This window comes from Marmota monax, unplaced genomic scaffold (assembly GCF_021218885.2).
Source record: "Marmota monax isolate L192 unplaced genomic scaffold, Marmota_monax_Labrador192_F-V1.1 WCK01_AAM20220418_F8-fsc00026, whole genome shotgun sequence".
In the NCBI taxonomy this organism is placed as follows: Eukaryota; Metazoa; Chordata; class Mammalia; order Rodentia; family Sciuridae; genus Marmota; species Marmota monax.
In genome coordinates, this window is record NW_026693108.1 from 9,796,910 (window position 1) to 9,813,906 (window position 16,997).

The window sequence follows — 16,997 nt, forward strand, 5'->3', positions numbered from 1 at the left end:
ATGAAATCTCTGATGCTGAGTTCTCCTGATTCTCAATAAAATCTCTTTTCACAGAATAATATGCAGGGGGAATATGAGCAAGGCGAGGACTGGGCGAAGAAAAGCATCGGTGTCCAAGGGATTCTTCTCCCTCCCTCCTCATTTATCCAACCTCACTTTCCTTTGGTCTCAATCCATGACCAGCTCCAGGTAAATCTATATTCTGAGCTCTGTCCCAATTCTCTTCCATGGGCAATAACTTCCTTTCCTGTGAAGTTACAGATTTTTAAAAATGTTTTCAGGTGAACACTGAAAGAGCTTGGAAAATAAAAGAGTTGCAGTTACTGGAGCATAGAATCACAATGTTTATCCAGAGAGGAGTGGTTAGCAAGGAGATGTGACTCAGAATGGGATGGAATTTGCTCTAAAGAGAAGGCTTTTACTTTTGGCCAAACAGAAGAATCCAGCAGAAACATTTGGTTGCAAATGAGATCATGAAAATATTCTTGTTCAATAAAATATATGTAAGTGAAATTTACTTGTAGAAAAAAAGGGGTCAGGGTGGCTAAATCCCCATGGGCCTAGATTCTTCTCACTCTTCAAGCAACCTCTCCAGGCTCTCTCCAGGAACCGTGGGTTCAAGTTCACCCTGTGCAAATCACTACAGGGAACTGTGTACATTGCTATTTCAAATGGATGGCGGGAGGCTTTTAGCCTGTATAATGAAATGCTTACAGAATTTGTTGCTTTAGTTGTTTTATGCAATAGGAGATTTAAAAATAAGATTTGAAATAGACCCAGAAAGCTGAACTGATTATCTCGCTCAATGTGAAGGAGAAAGTTTCTGTGTTACTTGTCCACGTTTAAACCATGCATCTCCTTTTAAATCCATGTGAATGAAAGCTAAGTGTGATCACAAGTGATTCCTTTACATCTTTGGAACTACAGTGATCCATGGATGATGAGCTCAGTCTCTGTTCCCAGGTGAAAGCAGGAGACCCGGGTTTCATAATTTTATAGAATCTTCTGTCAGGAATCTGTATGGGAACCATACACGAAAGAGTAACTATATTCATATGCTTTTTATAAAAATAATGGAATCATATTTTTCTACATAGAATGAGAAATAAAAGAGAACTATACATCAGGTAGTGAGGCAAGGTGATAAACTAATATCAATATACAAAAATATGAGACTTGATTTCATTTCACATTCTATTTTTACTTTTTAGAAAAACACTATATCCTAGAATAATTTAAGAGGCAACCTCTGAAAATTTCTTATAAGGAGCCCATCATATACTTAATATTAGCTCATTCATCAATTTAGTTTGATCACAGGATCAAGTTGAATTAATAAACAATAGATTGAATTATTGCATTAATTTTTAATTTTTTAAAAACTTATGGGTGGTGAATTATTTTAATAGGAAAGATAAAAGCATCCAATTTAAATGCAGATGTTATATCCATTGTAATAATGTTAACATTAACAACCGTCAGTGATTTATGAAATTTACATATTATTAATGAATTAAAATTTTGTTCATCTCTTTGCAAAATTTAAATACAATCTATTCTCAATTAGAGAAGAGAAACATAAATAATGAAAAAATTTCTATATAATCTGTAATTGACTTTGGCTTTAGAGCACAAGTTCAGGAAAACACACACACACACACACACCCTGAAATTTTCTTTCTCCCTTCCATTCACAGTTACAGAGCCTAGATCTAGATCTAAGGATAGTTTATTGTGTTAAATGAACTGTAGATTTTTTCACATATAGATCTCTGACTACATGAAAACCCATAACGTGAATCAGTTCTTGGAATATGTGACCGTTTATTTAAAAGGACACCCATGTTGTGGTTGCTTCGGTAGCACATACACTAAAATTGGAACAATACAGAGAAGATTAGCATGGCCCCTGCACAAGGAGGACATGTGAAATGTTCCATATTTTTCAACAAGATTCTCAAAATTTAAAAAAAAAAAGAGGAAAGCAGAAATTAAGGGTTCCAAGCTACCTTTTCAAGATATAGTTATGATTTTGCTATCCAATAAATATTACCGGGAAATGAAAAAAACAAACAATAAAAAAAGGACACCCAGGTGGTCATTTACGTAATACCAACTGTCAAGCAACTGCCACATTCTAAACTCTCAAAATACAAAATGAAATAAAATAAAATCACTACTCACGGAGATAATGGTAAGAGAGATCAACATAAGCAAATAATTATAGAAATGTGATTTATGTGTAAAAGTAAAGCATGCAGAGATTCCGTTGCAGTGTGGAAGAGAATGTGATCAGACCTACACGTGAGGTTTGACAGTGGACATGCTGGGCAGAGAGAAGGGCACACTTGGGAACCTGGACTGGAGTGGCACTGAAGGAAACAGCAATGATGGGATTTATATAGGCAGACAGACAGACAGATGTTGTTATCAGCTATCTTGGATGGTCATGAAACCACCATGAGGCTGAAGAGAGTATTAAATGGGACTTATCAAGCACCTAGCACAGAGCCTAGCACTGAGTAAGTACTCATTAAATGTCACCTACTATCCTTTTAAAATCTTCAATTTAGTATTAACAGCAGTACATAAGATACAAGTTTAATCATACGGACAGATGTTTGTACATGGTGGATAACACACAGGCCTCCAGCACATACATGGACAATGAGCAGGCAAAAGAAACCTTAAGAAGTAGAAGACACACTCCCTGACTGCTTGATCACACACCATTGCAGCAAAAGCACTGAAACATTTCTTCCTGTTTCTTCTTCTGTCTCTGCTCCCCAGCAGGCTCAGCCCTGAATGTGAGGGTGCACATCCGCACTAGGGTTTGTGCCGCCCCTGGCTTATGTCCTTGTCTGATCCAGGCTTTGGGGATAATCCACCAACTTTTCCACTTCCTTACTTCAATTATCCCTTCAAAGCCTTCATTTGTCATTGCCGACACACTTATTCCCTTTTGACTCAGATAAAGGTCTACCTTTTCCCAAGAGGAGTCTTTCAGAGTAAAAGTTTTTGAAAAAAAAAAGCTTTCTTTTTGCATTATCTTCATTTCAATGCATTAAGACTAGAATTCTCCTGCTTCCAATGTCTGTGAAGAGATGGACAAGAGTATCTTAAAAGGTAAGAATAAAGACACTAAAGTGTGGGAACTCTTTTCAGTAAGTATGCAAAGCTCATTTCAGGCTTAGCATCCATCAGGGGTGGATCAGCTTCCTTATCCCTTTTTTAAGTAAGGAAAAAATAGTCTGGAGGGCTCTAACTCTGAACTTTTATAACCAAAAATCTAGCTTTTCGTGGACTGTGAAACTAAGCATGAGGTCATGATTTCATTCTGCTGAAGTGTCTTCAAGGAGTCATGTGAGAAGGGAAATTCTGTATAACAAATAAACAAAGATAGAAACACTGAGGCCCCGGGCTACCCACTTTCCAATTTAAAAAATATATATATATGTGGAAACTGATAATGCAACATAAATCTCACTCCACACACACTCAAGGAGGGGATGGAACGCTGCCTTGGGGAGGCACCCACCTGCACAAAGCTATGCATCTAGAGATACTTCCCTGTTGAGAGCTCAGAAAACTATATATGATACTCACATCACCAAGGTGCCCGGATGCAAAGGTCAACAGTCCTTCAAGGGACTGTCATAAACAGGTACAGATAGGCTTCAACTTCTACAGCAAAATAGAGAAGGTCTGAGCCACTTCTCCAATTCCACCTCATGAAGGGTTGGCTTATCATTCCATTGAAGGTCAATAGCAGGATGTAGAAATTCACTGTTCTCTACTTTGGGTACACACCAGGTGCAGTTCTTCACTACCAATCACTAAAGACACAGAGGCACATAAACCATGGAGCTAAGAGCAATTGACCTTCAGATTTCTTCACTTGTGGGGGTCACTTCCACAGCTCTGGGGGAGACCCTAGAGTATGTGACATATATTTTGAAATGTAAGAATATTGTACTGAATTGATCCAGTCTATGCTCTCTTTCTATTCCAACTTCTTCTACCTTTGGCTCATACCAAATGGCACTGGAATGGCTCCAAGTACTTTTGAAAAAAAGGGAAGTTGAACAGAAGACACATCTGTTTTGATATTAGAGGAGCTTCTAGTCACTTCCATGTCTTCTCAGGCCATAGGAAAGGCTCTGGGAACATTCCTCTGGTCCTTTGGGGTAATGACAACACAAAACCAAAGATCAAGTCATGACACTCTATGCACTCTATCATTCCCAACACACATCTGAGAAGGTGAGAAGAAATGAGTTTGAAGTATACAGAGCCAAAGACAACAAATTTATAAAATTATAACTATATCATACTCTGGATATGTTCATAGTATTTGTCTGCTTTTAAAACATGCAATTTGTACTGATTGATTTTTCAACCTAAATTAGTATTCACATTACCTAATTTTTTATACCTTCATTTTATTCATTTATCTTTATGTGGTACTGAGGATCAAACCCAGAGCCTCACATGTGCTAGGTGAGTGCTCAACCACTTATCCACAATGACAGCCCCACACATTACCTAATACTGTACTTATATTTTTAATTCATTTTATTAAAAAGAATCCCAAAAATGTAGGCCCTACAATATATGAATCTACATATCTATTTTAGATAAAGATGTTCACCCATATGTGTGCAATATAGAATTACATTGTAGAAACATGAAAAAAATTCAGGCGATAAAGTTGAAATCTTATAATTATGTTCATGAGCCATTTAAATAGAATAATGGATTAAATGATGGAATAATGAGGCATATTATGCTTGGTCAAAGTATCTTAATATAGTACATGAACTAGTTAAATACAATGTATCAAGACTACATTACAATATGGAATAAATTATAAGATCTTAAATAAGTGCTAAAAAGAAGGTATAAAGTTGTGTTTAAAAACAAATCTCCACCAGACATGGGGGCACATGCCTGTAATCCCAGTGGCTTAGGAGGCTGAGTTGGGTGGATCATAAGTTGAAAGCCAGCGTCTGCAACTTAGTGAGGCCCTAAGCAACTTAGCAAGACCCTGTCTCAAAAACAAAAACATAAACAAAACCCAAACAACAACAACAAAAAACAGACTGGGGATGTGACTCAGTGGTTAAGCACTCCTGGGTTCAATTCCTGGTACAAAAAATAAAAAAATAATTTCCACTAATTTTAAAAAATGTAAGAAAGAAATTTACCTTCGTTAATCTCTTTGTTTATGCCTGTATTTGAAATACTACCAGTAAAATAAATAATCTCTTTAACATTATCATTTTCAGACTGTGTGTAAGAAGCCTTTTGAAAAAACACAAGGAGTACATAAGTCACTCGGAAACAGATTCTGGTGTATTTTCTGGTGATTATGATGAAGACTAATTCCTAAAATTACTGTATTAGTTTCCTACTGCTGCTATAACAAATTACTACAATTTGTAGCTAAAAAAACCACACAAATTTATTAGCTTACAGATCATAAACTGCTCTCCTTGGGCTCTAACATCAAGGTGCCCACAGACTGTGCTCCTTTTGGAAGGTCTGGAAGTTTATCTTTTCATGGCTTTTTCAGGGTTCTAGAAGCTGCTGGCCTAACTTGGATATTGGCTTCCTTCTCCATCTTCAAAGTCAGCAATGGCAGGCTGAGGCTCTCATGGGGAGTCACTCTGATTATGATTTTTCTGTGTCTTTTTTATGTACAAGTACTCTTGTGATTACATTGGGTTCACCCAAATAATCCAGTATAACCTAATTAACAATCAGTTCCTCTTTGCATGCAATCTAATGTATTCACAGGTTCTGGGGATTCAGACATGCATGTCTTTGGGGGTACATCATTCTGTCTACCACAACCACTAAGAATTGCTTAGTCTTAAGATTCTGACCTTTGATTATAAATCTAAAAATCAGTAATATATCATCTGTCCTACACTAAGAAGACTACACATAATCAAAGATCCTCAAGATCAATACCAACCTAAATACAGTGTTTATCAGTAAAATCTGTCTGCTCTTTGAAGTCTTACAATTTCACATCTCACCCCTCCAGCTTTGACCCTAAGGGACTAAGTGTAGTACTCCATCATTCCCCTTGTTGGGCACAGATACTGGTTCAAAGGTGATCACTTGGCTCAAGCTATGTCAGGCAGAGTTTTCTTTAAGCTTCCAGGGAAGAGCCTGGGCCAGGGAACAGTGAAAATGCAAACTTATAGGATGCTAAGTTTCATGTCCTCCTGAAAAATATTTACAGAAGGCACAGTAAATATTAAATTGTCGATGGAAGAAGAAATGTGTGTGCTGGGCACTGCTGTGTGCATGTGTATGCGTGTGTGTGTGTGTGTGTGTGTGCATGACAGAGAGAAGGAATAGGTTGTTTAAATCCCTTTACCTTTCATTACAAAAGTCACTTACTTTTACCCCGTCCTTCTTGCTTTGTGAGCACATAAATCATTTGCTTGTTTCTGGATGTTTGAATTGGGATCTTGCCATTTCCATCCAAAAGACTCTTAACTAAAATAGATGCTGTGTAATTTTGTTATATGCTCAGTGCTGTAATTAATGACAAATGAATTAAAAACATAATTAAGAAAGCAGAGTCCCATCAGGTCACAGGAACAGAACAACTCCTGATCTGTGCCAAGCTGGGCTTGCTGGTAAGTGTGATCTGGTCCCAATGATGACTTATTACCTGCAGTCGGGTCCTATAGGAGACATCAACAATGTTCTCTTGAACACTTTCCAAATTCATTGCCTATATAGGACAAGTAATAGCAAATATTCTCACTAAATGTCATTCCCCTCACTATAGCCAGTTTGTAGCATAGAAACAAAGCCCTTCAATTCAAGCAGAGGTTGTAAGCTGCACATACAGAGAGGTAAAATAATAGCTACCCAAGTCATTTCACTAAGTAGTAGTTTCATCTTATACTGCCAATGTTATCATGCATTGAATGAATGAGAAAGTGAAAGGATATGCAATGAAAAAATAAGAACAAGCCTACGAGGTTGGCCCTGAATCACCCAGTAACAATAACCATCTATTACTGTTCATTCATTTACAACACTGTTTCCTAAGGCTATGTGCTCTATCACACTGATGAAAATTTCTTCAATAATTTGGCCCTAATCCCAATATTCACATGGACATTCATTATCCAAAGTTAAAACAATAATATGATTAAGTGTTGATTAGAAATAAGTTTATAGACTGGCTAGTTTTCTAGGAATATAGAAATTGTAAAGCACCAATTATATTTCTTTATTAAACTTTATATTTGTTAATAAAGACCTTATTTTTACATAATGAGATGGATCTTCTCAAAACAGTTCCAAGTAAAACTTGATTAGCATACAAATTATACTTCTTCCCTTCATTTCTGTATTCCTGTTATTTCTAGAATGCCAGGTTATAAATGTAAAAGCATTGTGTCCCTAACCATTCATTAACCAGAGCGGAGACTCCTCTCCTGGGTAGAAACTAAATCCAAAAGCATTATAGAACAAAGATACTTCACTTCGTTTCTGAGAATAAAGTGAGAAAGGGATTTTTTCCTCTTTAGCTTGAACTTTGCTTGGGTTTCCATTTACCCTAACAAAACACTTTAGTGACAAGTTATCATGATGTAGAATAATAGGACTTGGGGTTTGGTCCATTGTGCATTTCAAAATTTAATCTTATGAACGCTTTTTTTAAAAAAAAAATAGAAAAATAGAAAGCTAAAATCTTAGATTTTATGCAGTGGTTTCTAAATAATTGGCACCTTTTATTGATATTACAGGGTCTTTTAGAATCTGTCCAAAGAAGTTGTAGACTCTCTCTTCATAAAAATACTTAAAAATACATCAATTCATGCCATTTTAAAGAGGTTCTAATTGGCTGTTACCCAACCACCTATGTTGTACCAGTTCCAGGATAAGAATTCCTAATACAGCATTACAAAGATTCCTTATCACAATTCAAATTATTCTGATTCAGGAACCACATCAGAGATTAGCTGAAGGAACACTATAAAGGTTGAAAGCAGATCTGAAGGTCCTGAGCAATCAAGGGGCATGGAAGGATATTTTTATGAAACAGCTATTCCCCCCAGCATTTATACAAAATCCTTCATAATCACACTGAAGACCTATCTAAAAATACAGATTCTCTCTCCCACCTCAGATATGGCACATACTGGGATGAAATAATTACCTAACGGATACACTATATTCTTTTATCCTTCTGTGTTTTTGACATGATTTTCTGTCATGAAAATTATCTTTTCTTTTTTTCCAAAAGCAAATCCCTGGGCCCACAGGATCTCCCTAACTCAGTGTGTCAATTCCCCAGGGGAAGGTCACTCTCCTTTCTCTCCCAAAGCCCAGAAGTCTTCCCTCCATCAGACCACTGTAAAGAGTTGTGTGTGTGTGTGTGTGTGTGAGAGAGAGAGAGAGAGAGAGAGAGAGAGAGAGGACAGAGAGAGAGAGAGTTTCCTTCTATGCTGTGCCTATATCAACTTTGACAATTGCTTAGTCAATTTGAGCTACTATTTAAAAAGATACCATAGATGGGGTGGCTTATAAGAAACAGACATTTATTTCTCATTGTTTGGGAGCTTGAAAAATCCCAAGATCAAGGCACTGGCAAGACAGAGCCTGCTTCCTGGCTCACGGACAGCACCTTCCTGCTGTGTCTTCACATAGTAGAAGCATCAAGCTAGCTCTCTGGGGCCTCTTATTTTAACGACACTAATCTATTCACAAGGACTCAATCCTTATGACCAGACCACTTCCCAAAGGTCCCATCTCTACTACCATCACCTTAGGGTTAGGCTTCCACATGCTAACGGTGCAGGGAGGGGGACAATCATTGAGACCACAGCAATGCACAGCACAGCACAGAGGCTTACTCTCTAAACAAATGCCTCAGGTGGAGGCAGAGCTGATTTCCACTAAGAGGGTATAATGGGTTTTTGAAAAATATCTCCCCCCAAATCATGCCTTTCCACAACATCAGAGTGTCATCCAGTTTGGAAACAGGGCCTCTGCAGATGTACTTAGTTAAGGCCTTGGAGATGGGTCATCATGGATTTAGGGTGAGCCTAAAGAAAGAGATTTGGACAAAGAGAGGGGCAGGGAAGACAATCAGGTAAAGAGAGTTGGAGGCTGGCACACAGGAGCCGCCACAAGTCAGAGAAGACCGGGAAGGAAGCATTCCCTAGACCCTTTGGAAGGACCATGGCCCTCCTGACACCTTGATTTTAGACTTATGATCTCCAGAACCATGGAAAAATGAATTCCTGCTGTTTAGGTTACCAAATGTATGGTTACTTGCTTCAGCAGCCCTAGGAATCTCTCCTAGGGAGTGGGGCAGGCGTGTCTCAGTGGTGGACCATACTGGTCTGCTGCAGCTAAGGCAGAAAGGGCTCCTAGGCGGGTTTCTGGAAGGGTGTCCGAGGACAAGCACGACTTTCCTAGGACATTTCCTAGCATCGATCCTGAGCAGCCTCTGGACAATGTGCTGAGATTTAATGCTATCCTTAAATAGGCTAACTGCTCCCCTGAGCATGGTGCCACTTCTCAGCACGATCCCATCTTCCAGTGCCTACAAAAGCACAATCAAAAACATGGTTACAAAGCAGACAAGTCCTCCGTTAAGCAGCCAATCAAACGGAAGTCCTGGGCAGTGAAGAGATCCTAGGGAAATAATTCAAATCTGTTGGTCAGTTCTTTGATTAATAATGGAAAATGTGTTCAAGTTGGTCTTAACTCTGAGACATCCACAAAACTCTTAGTTTTATTCATAAGGAAAAAAATAATTGTGGGGCATGGGCCTCCTCAAAACACAAGATGGCATGTTAAACAAAAGACAACATGGAAGCCAGTTAAGGAGTGCTTTTGTGGTAACAGAGCCAAACAGCATTTTCCTATTTAATGTTATCATGGTTGCTCCAGAGAAGGAATAGCTAAGTATGTCCCTCCATATTATCCTTCGGTCCTAAAATTCCTATAGTGAAAACTCAAAATGTATTTCTGAGACACTTTATTTTCTAGTCTCCTTTACAATTTATTTCATTCCAATTATCATTCACTTAAAAAAAAAAATCTTATTCCTGAATGTGGTCAGTGTTAGAAGGTGCCTAAGAACATTCCCTGCTCAAGGCTCCCCTCTGCTGGCCCGCCCCCCACCCTGCCATATTTACCCTGCTTCAGCCCTTCCCAGCCTATTCAGCAGAGCAAGGGACAAAAGCCCATGCAATAGCAAGTCTTGTACAACTTTTAAGCAGTCCTTTAAGCCTCGTTTGCTCAGTGGGTAATAGGGCAAAAACTAAAGTGCCCGTCCTTCTGTGATTGGACTATACCTGCTAAACAACCCTGCAGAATGGTGGTTCTTAATGGGACCTCACAGTGGAATCACCCAGTAAGCTTTTAAATCCCTGATGCTTAGGTTACCTAGCAGACAAATCAAATCAGGAGATAACTGGGCACTCGTTTCTTAAAAATACTTCTGCAAGATCTAAGTGTCCTTGCTTCCTCTATGAACTCTTTAAGGAAAAAAGCCACTTGACTTAGATCTCTTTTAGAAAAATCTTCATTACTTGAGTCTAAGATTGTATAAATGACTTTGTTTCTATTTCCTCTGGCTATCTTCCCTCAGTTCTCATTTGACCCCTTCCAATATTCAAATCTGGCCAAGAAGGGGCTCCTCAGGAAGGTTCCTTGGCCACCATACCTAAGGCAACCCAATGCCACCATGGCCACTCTATCATACTATCTCAATTTGCTTCAATGAGAAGCTCAATGACAGTGGTTCCCTTGTTTATCAGCCCATCCACAGCACCTCAGGTGGCTCTATGTACATAGTAGGATCCCCAACAGACACATGTGGATTAGGTGAATGATTAAAGGAATTTTGATCATGGTTTTACTCTTAAATTCTACATCTTAGAGATCACTGATATGCCATCCACTTGAATTCTTGTAATCCCTTGTAATCTATGTTATTTTAAAGTTAAGAAAGAAATTTTGCATATAGTGTCTGAATTATTCCTTACAATATCTTAGAGGAAACAAGTTATTATAGTATCATTTTTACAGATAATAAATTGAGGGCCCCAAAAGCTAAAAACAAAACAAACCTTTTCAGGTCACGCAATAAGTGGTATGAGAACGTCTTCTCCAGAAGAATGTCATGATGTCTAGTGGCCTTTCCTGCCCCTTCTGTGGTATCCAACTCCACAAATGGAAACTGGTTGACTAGATAAGGCTGAGAGGGAAGGCAAAATATTGGCAGCCTGATGAAGTCTCTCTAGCCAAGAAGGAAACTCATGCCTGGGAAGAGTGTTTTCAGGACCTGAAATAAGCCAGGGGCTGGAGTAACACCTATGAACAAGGTGATGTCAGCAGGTACGTGTCCTGTCACACCTTGGTGTAGATCTCTCACACCTCCAAAATCTTATCTACTAATAAGCCCCACCTGAAGACTGCAATCCCTCTGGATCTCTCTCTTTATGTAATAGAATTATACAGATGAATGTGTCTAGACTCAAGCATGAATTATGCTACTTGAGTTTTGCCACAGTCTCTTTTGTTATTACAATAAACCACACTTGGGAGCATGAGTTCTGTGATTCTGTCTCATCACTACAACTACAATTCAGTAGGAACATTAACCCTACCCACCTTCCAGCTCAGCTAGCCAAGACAACAGTGTGAAAGACCTTTTCAGGTTATCGTCTACTCTCTATTTTCTTGACATTAACATTTCTGCATTCTTCAGTTAACTGTTGTGCAATACAGGGCTTTGGGGAGAAACCCTGGCAAAGCAGTTAATATTCTTATAAATGACTTTATATGTGATCTCAAAATAGTTGCTGTTTCATCCTTGGGACTCTCCAAGTCTCAAATGTCTCACTACTGCACTATGCCAGACCATTTGGTATTATTTATCAGCATCCACATGGCACGGATATTTCAAACAGCAAAGAGGCTAAAATTATTTAAAAATTTAAACAGGAAGCCAGAGAATCCTGTTTTCCCTCCTTTCTCCAAATAAAAGACACCACATGAGAAATAAATATTTATGGAGAACCAAAACTCATCCATCTTAATTATTGTATGCCAGATGAAAGGGTGCCACACTGAAGAATACGTTACTCTGTACTCCAAACAGATACTTGGTAGAAGGCAGACTGAAAGCATGCGTGGGTGAGTCACATGGTTCCCATGAGGAGGAGCTGGCTCTCCTTTCGTCTAGATAGCTAGGCAAAATCAGACTCCAAGTCCACTGTGAAGGTGAGCCAGAAATGACGGGTGTGAGTCCATGAAAGTAGATATACAATCTAGGATCCAAATGAGTCAGAACCCAGAGTCAAGTTCACTTACTGCAGAGAGAGTAGAGAAAGGGAGGAAATGCAGATTTACAGAACTCAGTTCAAAATCACCTAGAAGGATTTTGCTGCCATTTTTGCCTAAGACTTGCTGAGTTCCACACCTGGCAAGTGGTGGGACCCAGACTAAGTCACAGTCTGTTCAACAGCTCACCCTCGTAGCAAGAACTCAGTATCACAACTAGCTAAGGTTCACTTTATATATATATCCAATATCAAGAAAATGTGACCCTGAAAATGATAATCTGACTACTAAAAACAATTGTCATTTTAATAATTTGCTGATACAAACAATTTTGAATAAAATAATTTTGTATTTGTGCTTGTTTTCAGATTGTGTCAGTAGATATACACAAGCATGATTTGAGGTTCAGGGAGGCAGAAGGAGGCTCATGTGAGGAAGTAAGGTATCTGTCTTGTTCATGGAAAGATCTGGATTTCTGTCACCTTAGTTTTATTTGGCAGTTCAGGAATAATGCAATATATGGGCCTTAAGCAAGATGAATCTGACATACTCCCCCCGAGAATTCTAAGTAGTGGGAAATGGGACGGCAATCTTGAAGGGAACTGAGGACGCTTCCCCTTTACAAGGTGTTTCTGGAAGCCGGCAGGAGTGCTGGGGAAAGAGGCCACAACCACTCCCCCAGGCCTCCTGGCAAGCCAGGCAAAGGAAAGAAGGGTGTGAATAACTACCAGCTCTCCAAGGGGCTCGAAGCCTAGGAAGATGTGGAAAGTATCACTGATTGGCGCAGGTGCCAAAGAGCCCATCTTGCCTGTACCATCTAGCACTTTGGAAGAGGGAAAATTTTTATTTTTTTATGAACACATTTCTTATTGCTGCTGCTGTTGTGTGTGTGTGTGTGTGTGTGTGTGTTCCTCTCTTTTCTTTTAACATTCATTTGGTCTTTTCTTCCCTGTTTAAAAACTTTGGCATTTCTCCTGCTTTCCCTTTTCTCCTCTTTTTAACATTTTTCTTCTTTCTTTTTTCCTTGTTTTCTTTTTCTGTCTTTACCTTTCATCTTAATTTTATTTTTTTAACTTTTTAGTTTACTGTTATGTTTTACCCCTCCCTTTTCTGCCGTTATTGTTATTGGGCTTGCTGTTTTATTTGGTATTTTCTTCACTTCTTACTCTGTTTTGCTGCTGTTGTTTTTCTCCCTCCTGTACAGGGATGGGGAACCTGAAACTTGAAGCATGTTGGGTGGGTGTTCTGCTGTTGAGTTACACTCACAACCCAGCTTGGAGAAATTTCAACTTACTGCAGCTATTACCTACCCCAACTCAAACCCTGGCAGAAATGTTAATATTAACTTAAAGAATAGGTGAGATAAGAGCCCACCCATTGACCAACCCCAACTAGGCGCTGCTGGTAGAGGCTGAAGCCCCACTCTGTGACATTCACCTATATAGCAATGGCACAGAGAACAACACAATAGTTGTGGACACTGCATCTACAAGAAGGGAACTCTGTATAGGTTTCTCCCATGATACACCAAGCCACACAGTGATGACCAGACTGCAGAGTAACCACAGATGGTGCACCCCACATATTCTGCTGTCTACAGCATTCCTGCTGGAAATATCAGAGGAACCCCACTCTTGCAAGACCTACAGAGAAAGCAGTTCCCGCAGGCTCTGTTCCTTAAGCATTATGTCAAAACCCACTAATCACAGCCAAAGAAGCCACAGGGAAACTATGGTGGACAGTGTGAAACAAAACTCAACATTTCACAACAAGTTAGTATCAAAGGGCACATCATCAAAAGAAGGTCCTCACATAAAAGTGGAAGAGATAGTCATCCTAACATATGCACAAATCTCAACAGAGAAACATGGACTATATGAAGAATAGAATATTATTAGGCAACACAAAACCTCCTAAAGTTCATAACTCTCTAGTAACTGATTTCAGTGATGTCAAAGTAGAAGAAATGCTGCACAAAGAATTCAAAAGGGTAATTTTTAAAAGTTTAATGAATTCCTAAATGATACAAAAAAATCTGAATTAATTAAGGAAGACAAGTATATGAATGAACAATTAAATGAAGAGAATAAGACTCTGAAAAAGAGGCAAACAGAAATCTTGCAAGTGAAAATTGTAATACGTCATATTAAAAACTTATTACATCACCAATAAACAAGCATCACCAATAAACTAGATCAAGTGGAGGAAAAAAAATTGTCAGGGCTTAAAGAGAATGTTGATGAATTATCACATTCAGACAATAATGAAGACATTAAATAGTAAACAGAATATACAAGATTTATTAGGCACTATTTAAAGACCAAAAATATGCATAATCGGGGTATATGAGGGAGATGAGATACAGACGGATATTATGGAAGTCTATTTAGTAAATTTCCCAACTCTTGGGAAAAAAAACATGGACATCCAGATACAAGAGGCAATTAGAAGGCAAAACAGAAATGATCAGAAAATAAGCCCTCAAAAACATTAACTGCCAAGTCACATGTAAAGGCAAACCCATTTGAATGACAGCTGACTTTTCAGCAGAAGTTTTAAAGGCTAGGAGAGTATTTAATGATGAATTTCAAGTCCTTTAAAAAAAATTAAAAACTGCCTACCTAGACTACTGTACCTTAAAGTTTTCCTTCTAATTTGATGAAATAATAAAGACCTTCAATGTTAAGCATAAACTGAGGGATGTCCACTAAACCAACATTTCAGAAGATAACCTAAAGGAATCCTACATCCAGAAAAGGAAGAGAGAATGGGAAAGAATAAATCTCACCAGAAGAGTAGATAAGCAAAAACAAAACAATAAAAAAATCAGTAAGAATTAATCATTATTAATACAGAAAACTGTCAAACTTCTAAATTAATAAGAGAGGAAGCAATTAATATAAAATATTCAAACCACCAGAAGAAAACCAAAATGACAGCAACAAGTATGTAACTTTCAATAATGACATTTACTGTAGATGGTCTTAATTCTCCAATTGAAAGACATGGATTGACTAACTGGATTAGAAAAACAAGACCCAACAATATAATGTCTGCAAGAAACTCATCTCACCTGCAAAGACATATGCAGATTGAAAGTAAAAAGGTAGGAAATGATATTCTAAGCAAATGGAATCCAAAAGCAAACAGGAGTAGCTGCACTCACATCTGACAAAACAGACACTAAATCAATCAGTTCAAAGTTACAACAAAGGTTATTACATATTAATAATTGACCAAGAACAAATAACAAAGCTGGGAATGATGGCACATGCCTATAATCCCACCTAATCAGGGGCCTCAGGCAGGAGGATTTCAAGTTTAAGGCAAGTTAAGAAGACTCTGTCTCAAATAAAATAAAATTAAAAAGGCTGGAGATATAGTTCAGTGGTAGAGAACTTGCCTATCATGTGTGAGACCTTGGGTTCAAACTCCAGTATGAAAAAAAAGAAGAAAGTATCATAATTATATATGCATACAAGTTTGGAGCACCCAATTTTGTAAAAAAAAAAAATGCTGCAGGACACAAGGGAGAGAGAGACACCTATACTCTACTATCGATTAGAATTCAAATCCTGCCCTAACCAATAGATACACCATACAGACAAAAGCTCACCAAAGAATATCAGAGTAAAATTATAGAATAAATCAAATGGACACAATAGACATCTACAGAATAATCCCATCAACAGTTGAAGAATACACATTCTTTTCATCAGCACATGGAACTATTTCCAGAATAGTTCATATCATACATTAGGCCACAAAAGTCTTGGCAAACAAAAAATACTGAAATAATTTCTTCCATCTTATCAGACCACAATGGAATGACCCTAGAAGAGAAGCTACAGAAATAATACAAACACATGGGAACTGAAAAATACACTTTCGAACAAATAGTGGGTCATTGAATAAATACATAATGGGATGAAAATTCCATAAGATTAAATGAATATGGAAACACAACACATCAGAATGTATAAAAAATACAGTAAAAGCAGAACTAAGAGGGAATCTCAAAGCTACGAGAACCTATATTTCAAAAGCAGAGACACCAAATATATAACTAAATGATGCCTCTCAAGGTCTTAGAAATCAAGAGCAGACTAAACCCAAAATCAGTAGAAAGAGAGAAATAATAATGATCAGGGCAAAAAAAAAAATGAAAGGGAAATTAAAAGCATATAAAAAAAAGAATATCAAAAAAAAAAAGAATTGGTTCTTTGAAAGAATAAGCTGGTAAACCTTTAGCTAAACTAACCAAGAGAAAAATATGACCAAAACAAATTATATGCTAATAAACTGAAAAGTCTAGAAGCAATGAACAAATTTCTAGACACATATGACCTACCAAACTTGATTCCGGAATATATTTTAAAAAAAAACTAAACATATCAATAAGAAGCAATAAGACTGACAAGTAATACAATCTCTCAACAAGGGAATCCTCAGGTACAAGTGGATTCACTCTTAAATTTTCACAGACTTTTAAGTAATAACTAATACGAATGTTTCTCAAACTATTACATAAAATAGAAAGAGAAGAAACTATTCCAAATTTATTCTACAAAGCCAGTATCTCCCTGCTAACAAAACCTGATAAGAATTCAACAAAAAAAGAAAGAAAGAAAAAGAAACTAAGACTAATATCCTTGATGAAT

General features: G+C 37.8%; 1 protein-coding gene and 1 pseudogene across 1 annotated transcript in view; one reads left to right on the plus strand and one right to left on the minus strand.

Annotated features, from left to right (window-relative positions):
- The window catches only part of Itgbl1 (integrin subunit beta like 1), a 227,187-nt gene that overhangs the window by 77,373 nt on the left and 132,817 nt on the right, over positions 1 to 16,997 (minus strand). The gene's annotated exons all lie outside the window — the stretch shown is intronic.
- On the plus strand, positions 1,848 to 1,946 carry LOC124099773 (U6 spliceosomal RNA; annotated as a pseudogene).